The sequence below is a fragment of the Triticum urartu genome, chromosome 2 (genome assembly GCF_003073215.2).
Source record: "Triticum urartu cultivar G1812 chromosome 2, Tu2.1, whole genome shotgun sequence".
Lineage (NCBI taxonomy): Eukaryota > Viridiplantae > Streptophyta > Magnoliopsida > Poales > Poaceae > Triticum > Triticum urartu.
This window is the reverse complement of record NC_053023.1, coordinates 304022018-304035231: the sequence shown is the minus strand read 5'-3', so window position 1 is coordinate 304035231 and position 13214 is coordinate 304022018.

Genomic DNA, 13214 nt, shown 5'->3' with positions numbered 1-13214 from the left:
GTATCGAAGACTTTCATAAAAATCGCCTATTCACCCCCCTCTAGTCGATCACTAGCACTTTCAATTGGTATCAGAGCAAGGTACTCCCTTGTTCTGTGTGATTCGGTTTAACCACCTGGAGTTCTAGCTATGTCGACTGCAGGGATAATGAAAGTCTCCACTGCATGCCCCGTCTTCGATGGAACTGAATATCCCTACTAGAAGAATAAGATGCGCATGCATCTTGAAGCTAATGATGTCGACCTATGGTATGTCGTCAAGAATGGCGTTCCCAAGGCTGGTGAAGGTGTCACCGCTGCTGACGTCAAGAAGTTCGTTCAACTGGACTCCACTGCCAAGAACATCATCTGTGGTCATCTGACCAAAGGATAGTATGGCCGCGTGAGTGCTTTGGAAAGATCTAAGCTAGTCTGGGACTGGCTCTCCAAGGTCAACGAAGGCGTCTCAACCCAGAGAGATCAGAGAATCAGTGTCCTTCGCAACCTCTTCAACCGCTTCAAGAGAAATGCCAATGAGAATGTCCAGCTCACGTTTGATCGACTCACTGACATCACAAATGAGCTTCAAGCCCTCGGCGCCACTGAGATCACCAAGCATGAAGTCGTCAAGACACTCCTGAGATCACTTGACAGCTCATTTGACACCCTAGCCCTGATGATTCAAGAACGTCCTGATTTCAAGACACTCGATCCGTCTGACATACTTGAGAGGCTCAACACACACGAGTTTCAGCTTTCTGAGAAAAGAGATATCTACGGTCCCAACTATGGGCGAACTCATGCCTTGAAGGCAAAAGCTGTCTCCTCATCTGAAGAAGAATCTGACAGCAGTTCTGATGATCCTGAAGACATTGGAAAGGAGCTTGCTATGCATGTGAAGAAGTTCCAAAAATTCACCAAGAAGAAAGGCTTAAAAAAGTCCTCACGATCAAGCTCAAAGAATGATGAAGCTTCTGCTCATGACTATAAGAAGAAAACATGCCACAAGTGCAAGAAACCTGGCCACTACATCTCTAAGTGTCCGCAATGGGACAATGAGAACAAAAAGAAAAAGAAGAGCAAGGAGTATGATTCTGATGACAAGAAGAAGAAGAAATACTCAAAGTCTTCTTCCAAGTTCTCCTCAAAGTCTTCATCACACAAGAAGAGCTCATCTGGCAAGGCACGTGCATTTGTTGGCAAGGAAATGGATTCAGAGGAGGAGTCCGCTTCTGAGGAGGCGGAGGTGGAGTCTGAGGAGGAGTCTGATTCTGGCGTTGCGAGTCTGGCTACAATATACATTGCCAAGTCCATCTTCAACACTGAAGACAATGACTCCGTCACCGACACCGATGCAAATGACAAGGACTACTCTGCTCCTACCTACTACTTCATGGCACGCGGTCCCAAGGTAAACACACGCACTACTCACTATCAAACTTCCAGTGAAGATGACTCTGAGTGTGGTTCCAAAACCAGCTACAAAACACTTGCTAAAATTGCAACTGAACAACAGAAGGCTATGGAACATATTCAAAAACTGTTAGACAAAAGCGATGAATTGTTAGACGCTGAAATGACTCGATCTCAGTCCTTAATTGAAGACATAAAAAATCTTCATGTAAGTATGAGGAACTTGAAAGTCATCATGAAACGCTCTCAACAACTCATGAAAAGCTTTCCTATGATTATCTTCAAAGGAAGCAAAATCTTGAGAAATTAAGAGCGGCTCATGAAGATCTTCAAAAGGAAAACGAGTCACTTCGCGCCAAACAGATTAGTTCAGCTCAGGAAGGATTTGTACCACCATGTCTTAAATGCATCGAGCGTGACAATGCTACTTCTGTTGCTAGGTGTTCTACTGCTGCTACTATTGCAATATCTTCAACTGTTGATGTGGTAACTAACCCCTCTGCTGAGGATACCACTGCTATTGCTGATGAGAATGCTAGGTTGAAGACATTGCTTGAAACAGGGATGTACAAAAGCCTCAAAGGGCATCAAACACTATGTGATGTCCTCAAAAGGCAGATCCTGAACCGAAACCCTAGGAAAGAGGGTGTTGGGTTCGAAAGGAAAATGAATGCTGATGGCTTTTACTGGAAACCTGAGCAGTACCCCAAAACAACATGGGTTGCTGCAAAAGGACCTTCAGTGGATCCATCCACCCTATCTGGCTTCACTTGTGCTAATCCCATTGTTATTGATGAATCCTTTGATACAAACTATAAACTGTTTAAGAATCAGAAGGGTGAAGTGTTTGCCAGGTATATTGGTACTAACTGCAGGAATGGACCGCCTATGAAGAAGGTCTGGGTGCCGAAAAGGTGTTTGGAGAATCTTCCTATGAATGTCATCATGACACCACAGGTGAAGAAGACAAACCCCAGACAACAGGCTTCATATGGTCCAAAGGCTTCATATAGACAGAGGACTCACCTAAGTCGCACTAACGCAAATGTTTTGTAGGGAAGCCATACTCAGGCCTATGAATATGAGCGTGTTTCATCAAACCGCCATGTTCATAAGACCAAGAACTATTCTGCTTATTCTTATGAGTACTATTGTCCACCTGCAAGACTTTTTGCTAAGGCTCCAAAGCCGAAGTTCTCAGATGCTGCACTTAGACTCATTGCTTCGAAGCCACCCTTGAAGATGTGGGTGGCTAAGAAAGCTTAACTCTCTTTTGCAGGGAAAGGTCTCCAGCCAGAAAACCAAAATCGTCTGAAGCTATTGTTGGGGACCTTAAACATCTTGTAGGGCGCAAGATCAAATGCCCAAATGGTCTTGTTATGTATTTTGTTCCTGAGTCTCTTGCTACTTGCCCTATCAGTCCTAACCTTGATCTAAGATTTCATAATCCACTTGCTCGTCAAATGTTTATGCTTCACAATTCTCTTCGTAAAGCCTATCCCCCTATCTGCACTGTAGGGTACGACACCAGCTGCTCGTCAGAATGGATTATTGATAGTGGGTGTACTAATCACATGACTGGCAAGCGAAGCCTTCTCATGGACTCAACCTTATGTCCATCTGACAAAAGTCACATCACATTTGCTGACACTGGTAAAAGCAAGGTATTGGGTCTAGGTAGAGTTGCAATCTCAAAGGATCAACACATGGATAAAGTCATGCTTGTTGAATCCCTTGGTTTCAACTTAATGTCTGTCTCAATGCTTTCCGATTTAAACATGATTGTGATGTTTGGAAAATATCGGTGCCTTGTTCTAATGGAATCTGACAAGTCTCTAGTGTTTGAAGGGTATCGGAAAGATGATTTGTACGTGGTAGATTTCTCAGCAGGACCACAGCTTGCCGTATGTCTTCTAGCAAAAGCTTCAGAATGCTGGCTCTAGCATCAGAGGCTAGGACATGCTGGCATGAGGAACTTGCACACTATTGCAAGGAAGAAGCATGTCATAGGCATCGAGGGCGTCAAGTTCAAGAAGGATCACTTATGCGGTGCCTGTGAAGCAGGAAAGATGACGAGGGCCAAGCATTCCTTGAAGACAATCATGACAACGACTCAACCCTTCGAACTGCTCCAGATGGATCTTTTCGGTCCCACTCATTACTCAACTCTTACTACTACTGCTTGTCTCTATGGCTTTGTCATTGTTGATAATTATTCAAGATATACTTGGGTGCATATAATCCTCTACAAGACTAAAGTGCAGGATGTCTTCAGACGCTTCGCCAATCGAGCAATGAACAACTACGACGTCAAGATAAAGCACATCATAAGTGACAATGACACTGAATTCAAGAACACTGGTCTAGACACTTATCTTGATACTTTGGGCATTACACATGAATTCTCAGCTCCGTACACACAACAGCAGAATGGCGTCGTGGAACGCAAGAACAGAACACTTATTGAGATGGCCCGGACGATGCTTGATGAATACAAGACTCCAAGAAAGTTCTGGCCTGAAGCCATTGATACTGCATGCCATATCATCAACCGTGTTTATCTTCACAAGCTTCTCAACAAGACATCCTATGAGCTCCTTACTGGCAAGAAGCCAAATGTCAGTTACTTCAGAGTATTTGGTGCCAGGTGCTGGATCAAGGATCCACATCACACTTCAAAATTTGCACCAAAAGCACATGAAGGTTTTATGCTTGGATATGGAAAGGATTCGCACTCCTACAGAGTCTTCAACCTCTTTCATTATAAAGTGGTTGAAATAGTGGATGTGCAGTTCGATGAGACTAACGGCTCACAAAGAGAGCACCTGCCAAATGTGCTAGATGAAGTTCCATCTAGTGAATCAATCAAACTTATGGGAACTAGAGAAATCATACCTTCTGAAGCTCAGCCTGAAGAGGAACTTATCATCTCCGCACCTGATCAACCTGAACACAATGATCAAATTGAAGACAATGCTCAGCTTGAAGACAATCCTTCTAACGATGACAATGATCAGCAAGAGCAAAATCTTCGTCCTGTACATCCTCATGTCGCAAATGAAGTACAGATTGAGAGAATAATTGATAGCATCAATGCACCAGGCCCACTCACTCGTTCAAGGGCAACACAGCTAGCAAATTTCTGTGGGCACTTCGCATTTGTCTCAATATCAAATGGATATATCGCAACAAGCAAGATGAGCATGGTCAAGTTGTCAGAAACAAAGCTCGTCTCGTTGCTCAAGGGTACACTCAAGTTGAAGGGATTGACTTGGATGAAACATTTGCTCCTGTGGCTAGACTTGAAGCCATACGCATACTGCTGGCCTATGCAAATCATCATTACATTCTTCTGTATCAAATGGATGTGAAGAGCGCTTTTCTCAATGGCAAGATTGATGAAGAAGTGTATGTTGCACAACCGTCTAGCTTTAAAGATCCAAAACATCCTGACATGGTGTACAAGCTCAACAAGGCGTTGTATGGCCTCAAACAAGCCCCTCGGGCTTGGTATGACACACTCAAATACTTCCTAAAGAGCAAAGTCTTCAAACCTGGTTCCCTCGACCCCACTCTCTTCACGAAGACATATGATGGTGAACTGTTTGTGTGCCAAATATATGTGGATGAAATTATCTTCGGCTGCACCAATCAGAAATACACAGACGATTTTGGATATATGATGCAAGAGCAATATCAGATGTCCATGATGGGTGAGCTGAAGTTATTCCTTGGTCTTCAAATACGTCAGCAATGCAACGGCATCTTCATATCTCAAGAGAAGTACCTCAAAGATTGCCTGAAGAAATTTGGGATGCAAGACTGCAAAGGCTTCACGACTCCAATGCCAGCCAAACATCATCTGGGTCCCGACGATAATGGTAAAGAGTTCGATCAAAAGGTATACCGCTCCATGATTGGTTCTTTACTTTATCTATGTGCATCTAGGCCAGATATTATGCTTAGTGTTTGCATGTGTGCTCGATTCCAAGCGGCACCAAAGGAATCACATCACTTAGCTGTGAAGCGAATTCTTCGATATTTGGCTCACACCCCAACATTAGGATTATGGTATCGAAAGGGCTTAGAGTTTGATCTAGTTGGATTCTCGGATGCTGATTATTCTGGTGACAAGGTGGATCGCAAGTCTACATCAGGCACATGTCATTTTCTGGGACGATCACTTGTATGTTGGTCTTCAAAGAAGCAGAACTGTGTATCTCTCTCCACTGCTGAATCTGAATACATTGCTGCTGGATCTTGCTGCGCTCAGCTTCTATGGATGAAACAAACACTCAAGTATTATGGCATTCATATGAAGCAAGTGCCACTCTACTGCGACAACGAAAGCGCCATCAAGATTGCCAATAACCTAGTTCAGCACTCGAAGACAAAGCACATTGAAATTCGTCATCACTTTCTCAGAGATCATGTTGTGAAGGAAGATATTGATATCATACACGTCAACACTGAAGAGCAATTGGCAGATATCTTCACCAAGCCCTTGGATGAGAAGAGGTTTTGCAAGTTACGGTGTGAGCTAAATATCTCAAAATCCTCAAATGTCCTGTGATCAGGCACACATCCTAACACTTATGCATATTGATGACTTAGATGTGCAACACATGAAGTAAAGTATATCTTCAATCAATGAAGACTTACATTCTAAGTGTGAATACATTAATGTGGAATTTGACTTCGGAGCACCACGATAATTGTGCGCCGTGTCTGAGTCTAATACTTCCTATACGGTGGGTAACGCCACCATCAAATTTTTCTGTTTGAAGTGTTTCACTCATGGCGTTACGTTTGGTATGTCTTCACATTTTGTTTGGCTTCAATCTCAACTTATCTTCATGATTATCTTCATTATGTTGATCTGATTGCCTTTCTCATCTATATATATACTAGTGTTCTGTCCTCTACAGCATTCACTTATAGCTATGTCTTCTTGTTGAATCTTTTGAACTAAGTGAATGTGATCGGACCCTAACCTCTCTATGCTTTCTATCTCAAACTCTATCTCTCCAAATCATATGAATTCTATTGAAACTGTCGAATGTCTTCTCTACGTCCTAGTCAGCAGAAGATACAGAGACAAACATTAAGTCCGTTTTCAATGATAATTCCTTCACCTGAAACCCGGAGAAGTGGGAACGACCACCCGACAATCCAGGCATGCGTGGGAACGTGGGACAACTCCAAGTATGTTGCATGTTTGCCACATGTTCCTTAGATGTGAACCGCCAGGGGCACCTGTGTAATAACACTATGCCGTCCCTGTCCCTATAAATACATGTCCCCTGTGGTCAAGAAAACCATCTTCCACCTCTCCACCTCGTCAAAACCCTAGCGCCACCGCTAGCTCTTGACGACGCCGGCGACAAAGCGCTTAGCTGCCGCGACTTCTCCGACACCGTCCTCACGCCGGCCGCGGACATCATCCTCTCTACTGCCGCCGTAGGTGTCATCCGTCGCCAAGTTAGGGCACGGTGGATTGAACTGCTCGGTCTCCTACTCTTCCCATCTAGTAGTTCTTCGTGTGGTAAATACAACTCTATTTTTACCATCTTTTTGATCCTCAAAGATTCATCCTGTTTACCAAAATAGGTTTCTGCCTACACAATGTTAGATCTATCCTGTCTGCATCTCATACTGCCTAGTATATTCATTTAAGCTTCATATCTAGTTAGATTCCTCACTTGTACTTATTCGTGGATTTGTACAAATCTGGAACCAACTCTCAGCATATAAGTGAATGTCTTTGCACAATGAGGTCAATGTCTTCTAAACCGATTTATCTTAAAAATCTTCTGAGAATGCATATGACCTCTTCCCCTTCCCTCGCGCCTTAATGCTGTCACAGGTACATGTCCGTGGGAGAATCCCTTGGTTCTCATAGTCTGCATTCGTTTGCAGAATTCTTACAGCATCACATTAACTCTCCCGAAGCCAGTTCCTGTTTGTCTAGCAAGTGAAAGCCTTTGAAGCCTTTGAATGTGTTGAAGTCATTCAGTTTGAAGTTCATGGCTGTAGAGAAATCAGTAAGGAAGGGTGGCAGACAGCGTCATGAGGGAACGTCAAGAGATTTGCCTGATTACCTCTCAGAGCTTTACAAGACAGATCCTGAAGAGGATTACAATCAGCGCAAGACCCGAATCCAATGGATTCGAAGATATTGGGCAGAACAATGGTTCAAGTACAGGTTTGTGACCCAGGAATATGCTGAGAAGAATGCCATCAAGCGACCATGGGGAGACATCCTATAAAGAAATCTTCAACCCAGGTCCAGAGATGAAGCCATTGAACAAGGCTTCTATCCCTACATGGTCCGTGGACCACATCCTGCGGATGCACACCCATTGTCATTGCTATGGTGTCGTGATGACAATCTGTTCAAGCGCAACTTCCAGTTTGCCAAGAATTCGGCTAAGCAGAACAAGAAGTCATGGGGACTAGACTTCAACCCTGGTCCTTCTCCTCCCCGTGCCGATGGCACCTGCGAAGCTGAACCCAATCTTGTTGGGCCCTTCTACAACCTGGAAGGTCTCAATACTCATATCAAGGTTCAAGGGACAGCCGTGGATGAGCCTGCAGATGACGCTGAATCTGATGAAGCGCCTGCACCGCCGAAGCCAAAGAAACTGAAGAAGCCTAAAGCTTCAAAGCCTGCCTCAGCACCAAAACTCTCACGGGCGAAGCCACTAGCTACTGTACCTCCTAAAGACAGTGTGCAGTCTGAAGATTTGTCACGCATCTCCAAGCCCTCGAAAGTAAAGATGCCTTTGCAACACACCAGCCAAGAACTGACCGCTGCTGCTATTCTGTGCAACGACCCCATTGATCTGTCCAGCGATGAAGATCTTGTAGATGACGCTCTTGAGCAACTGATCAAGAGCAAAGAAGAAGCAGAAATCTACAATGATTTGCCTCTCTTTGATGTGGCAATCATCCATAACTTCATTGATGAGTGGTTTGACACGCCCAACCTCAGCTTTGAAGATCTGCAACTTCCAATTGGCCTTAGCGTCGCCTTCTCTGGTGCCATTGCTTCTGAGCTAGCTCTAGCTCAGCGCATAGTTGAGCTGAAGCACAAAATTGACTATGAGAAAGCTCAGTTCAAGAAGCACATGGCAAAGCTCAGCGTGCAAGATGTCAAAAACTTCAAGATCATGTTGCACGAGCTCAAAGAAGCCTTTCTCAAGAAGCGTGAAGAAGCTAAAGGTTCTCGTGAGCGCATGAAGAGCCTGGCTGACAAGTGTGTGCAAGCCTATAATGAGGCTGAGAAGCGCAAGGCTCTTGGTCGTCCTGGCATCGATCCCAGGATGGCTGCAAAGAAGAAGAAGAAGCCAGTTGTGGCCAAACCCGAAGCACCAAGGCAGGAAGCACATCCCATTGTCTTCCCAGCCAACATGACTGGCTCGAAGCCAAAGGTCAGGTCAACCGCTTCAGAACTGAAGAAGACTAGGACTGCTGAGGCTGAAGCCAGAAAGAGGAAAAATCCTGAAGCCTCTGATGCTGCTCCCTCCAAGAAGAAGCGCAAAACCAAGAAGGATCGGGCTGCTCTCACAGAGCCCTTAGTTGTTGAACATATCTCAATGGTTCGCCCTGCATCTGCACAGCAAGAGCGCCAACTGATTGTTCATGAGCCTGCTTCCACAGAGGCTCATGAAGCTGAAGACATTCCAGCAGTTGACCCCACCGCTGCTGAAGACATTGGTCACCATGACAATGTTGAAGATAATGTAGTTCTTCCTTAGATCGAGCACAACTTGGTATCATCGCCTGTTCTCACGAATAGCGAACTCATCAGCATTGGTCGTCCTCTGACGCCAATTGCTCAGGATGCATCATGGGTTGATCACCCACAACAACAAGACACCCCGAGTACTCCCCAACAACAAGTCACACCACCCCGACAAGAAGACGAAGATGACTTTGAGGCCCAGCCAACTCCATCTCCAAAGGCGTCACCAGCGTTACGCAGGCTTCGCAAAGGACCAAGGCCTCAAGTCCCTCTTTCGAGCGTTCCAGAAGGAGAAGTGCACCACCAATCTGTTGCAAGTCAAGTGTTTCCAGATGCCACTCCTACTGTGTCTGTCTCTGAATTCGAGGCCAAAATGGCTGAAGATGTTCCGGCTGCATCAGCCAATGAAGTAGAAGCCCCAAGAGTTGCTACACTCCCATCTTGTAACGCCCTCAATGCGGCTATATCTCCCACGTGTCAAAGCACGACTTAGAGGCATACCGCATTGAAAGCAATGTCGCAAGTGAGGTAATCTTCGCAAACAACCCATGTAATACAATAAGGGAAAAGATACATAGTTGGCTTACAATCGCCACTTCACACAATTACATGAATAAAGCATTACATCATCCAAATACAATCATGGCCGGACTACGGTACCAAAATAAAAGAAGAACCCCAAATGCGACAAGGTCCCCGATCGACCCCAACTGGGCTCCACTACTGATCAACTAGAACGAAACAACACAAAGGATAAGATCTTCATCGAGCTCCTCCTGAGCTTGGTTGCGTCATCTGCACGGTCTTATCGGCACCTGCAAGCTGGTTTTTGAGGTATCTGTGAGCCACGGGGACTCAGCAATCTCGCACCCTTGCGATCAAGACTATTTAAGCTTAGAGGAAAGCTAAAGGTATGTGGTGGAGCTGCAGCAAGCGACTAGCCTATATGGTGGCTATCAGACGCAAATGAGAGCGAGAAGAGAAGGCAAAGCACGATCGAGAAACTATGATCAAGAAGTGATCCTAGAACAACCTACGTCAAGCATAACTCCAACACCATGTTCACTTCCCGAACTCCGCCGGAAAGAGAACATCACGGTTACACACGCGATTGATTCATTTTAATTAAGTTAAGGTTCAAGTTATCTACAACCGGACATTAACAAATTCCCATCTGCCCATAACTGCGGGCACGGCTTTCAAAAGTTCAAATCCTTGCAGGGGAGTCCCAACTTAGCCCATGACAAGCTCTCACGGTCAACGAAGGATATTCCTTCTAGCGGGAAGACCCGATCGGACTCGGAATCCCGGTTACAAGACATTTCGACAAGGTAAAACTAAACCAGCAACACCGCCCGAATGTGCCGACAAATCCCGATAGGAGCTGCACATATATCTTTCTCAGGGCACACTCAGATTGTCCTAGGTACGGGTAGGCCAGCCCAGAGTTGCCCCTGGTGGCCACCGGCAGCTGACAGGTGGACCAACACTCAGAGGAGCACTGGCCCGGGGGGGTTAAAATAATGATGACCCTTGAGTCTGCAGAACCCAAGGGAAAGAAAAGGCTAGGTGGCGAATGGTAAAACCAATGTTGGGCATTGCTGGAGGAGTTTTACTCAAGGTGAACTGTCAAGGGGTTCCCATAATAGCCCAACCGCGTAAGGAACGCAAAATCCGGGAACATAACACCGATATGACGGAAACTAGGGCGGCAAGAGTGGAACAAAACACCAGGCATAAGGTCGAGCCTTCCACCCTTTACCAAGTATATAGATGCATTAATTAAATAAGAGATATTGTGATATCCCAACAAATATCCATATTCCAACAAGGAACAACATAGCCATGTTCCAACAAGGAACAAACTTCAATCTTCACCTGCAACTAACAACGCTATAAGAGGGACTGAGCAAAGCGGTAACATAGCCAATCAACGGTTTGCTGGGACAAGGTAGGTTAGAGGCTTGGTTCAACAATATAGGAGGCATGATAAGCAAGTGGTAGGCATCGTAGCATAGGCATAGCAAAAGAGCGAGCATCTGGCAAGCAAAGATAGAAGTGATTTCGAGGGTATGGTCATCTTGCCTGAAATCCCGCAAGGAAGAAGAACGAGTCCATGAAGAAGACAAACAGACGTAGTATAACGGGTCCTATCGGAACCAACCCGAAGAAGCAAACACCGGAAAGGAAGCACACAACATAGTAAACAACCAACACAAGAACATGGTATGATATGCGGGATGCGGGATGCGATGCATACGCATGATTTGACAAGGAATGATTGAACCTTGACTCAACTTGGAAATCCAAGTGTTCCACTAGAAAGGTGAGGTGATTTCGGTTGAAATCGATATAAAGAACACCGGAATCGGATGCACGGTTTGGAAATGGCAAGCGATTCAAATATGGCACCGGTGTGCGATATACAGCAAGTAGCCATCTAAATGCAACAAGACAAACATGCTACAGCACTCAAAATGGCAACAAAATACATGTCAGGGATCCATTCAAGATGCTTAACAAAAGAGGAACACTGAGCTACGGCCAATGCATCCACTAACAGGTTGAAACAAGCATGGCAAAAGTGCAATTGGTAAACAGATCTCAGACTTTGTGAAATTAACACTTGTTTGGAATTTCAGATCAGGTAGCACACTTTGGAGCATGAAAACTATAATCTACAGGAACTTAACATGGCAAAGCAAGGCATGGCATGGAGCTACTCAAAGAGCTTAAAAAAAGTCCCTTAGTGACCTTGAGCCAAAAGGGGTCAGAAAATACAATTCCAAGCATGTGAACATGGCAAAAACATAATCAGATCACAGACTTAGTGAAAAACTGGAGCATGTAAATATGATAGCAAGTAGGCATGTTCACGAGCTCGATGCACTCACTACAGAGCAAGGCATGACAAACTAAGCATCCACACATTAAGAATACACATTATATCAGCTAGACATGGCAAGAACAACAAGATAGCATGCACGGATCAACAACAACATCCTCGGCAAAATCCTAACAAGTAGACAATCTGCCCAGATTTACGAAATAGCAAAAGTAGAGCTCGATTGACTCAAGCTAGGGTGCTCCATAAATGCAAACAAAGACATGGATCGATAGAGAACCACAAGATTAAAAAATCATCCTTACTGATCATCCTCAAAAGAGGCATGGATCACTAGGAAACACCATGAACATATGGCATATTGATAAAAACAGATCAAGGACTTCGTGAAATTGCTAAGTCCCTGAAATCAGCATTAACGAATGCACCACTTGGCAAGTTTGTGCTAGTCACCACACACATCACAAAAATACATGGATGGCACCTCTAGAAAGATGACAAAGCATATAACAAAACTCATGTAGAGCTCAGGGGCATATCATGCACACAATAATCATGGCAAAAATGACAAATAGCTATTTGGAGCAGCAGATCTGACAATTAACTCAAATAGCATTCTTCCAATGGCATTTCGGGCGTCAAGATGAACTCAAATGAAAATGATGCAATGGGATGAAATGATGTACTCTCCGAGACGAACATTTTGATATGCTATAAGCCCAAAACGGAGTTACCGATGCAAAGTTACGGCAGGTCAAAGTATGCAAAATGAATCTGAGAGAAGGGAAGAAAGTCAACCCTAGGGTTTTCGTCCGGATCTGGATCTGAGGCGGCGCGCACTTCGAGGTTCATCGGAATCCTGTTCGCCGGAGGAGGGAGTCGCCGGAGTTGGAGGAGAGGGAGGTGCCGCGGTGGAGGGCCGGAGGTGGCCGGAGCGGGGCGACACCGGCGGCGATGGTGGCGGAGCGGCGGCGAGGTCGGCGCAAGGCAGTGGCGAGGGAGGCGGGGCCGGCGCGGTGGCGGGCGGCCGGGAGACGTGCGGCGGCGCGCGCGCCTCGGGGCGGCGCGGCGCCTCCCGCGGGCGAGCGGCGGCGCGGAGACGGGCCGCGGGGGCCGGCCTCGGGCCCTGGCGGGCCTGGCGGCGGGGACGGCAGCGGTGGGCAGGTGGCGGCTTCTGATTCGCTAAGGGGCGGTGCGGACATGTCCGGCGGCGGGATGGACATGTCCGTCG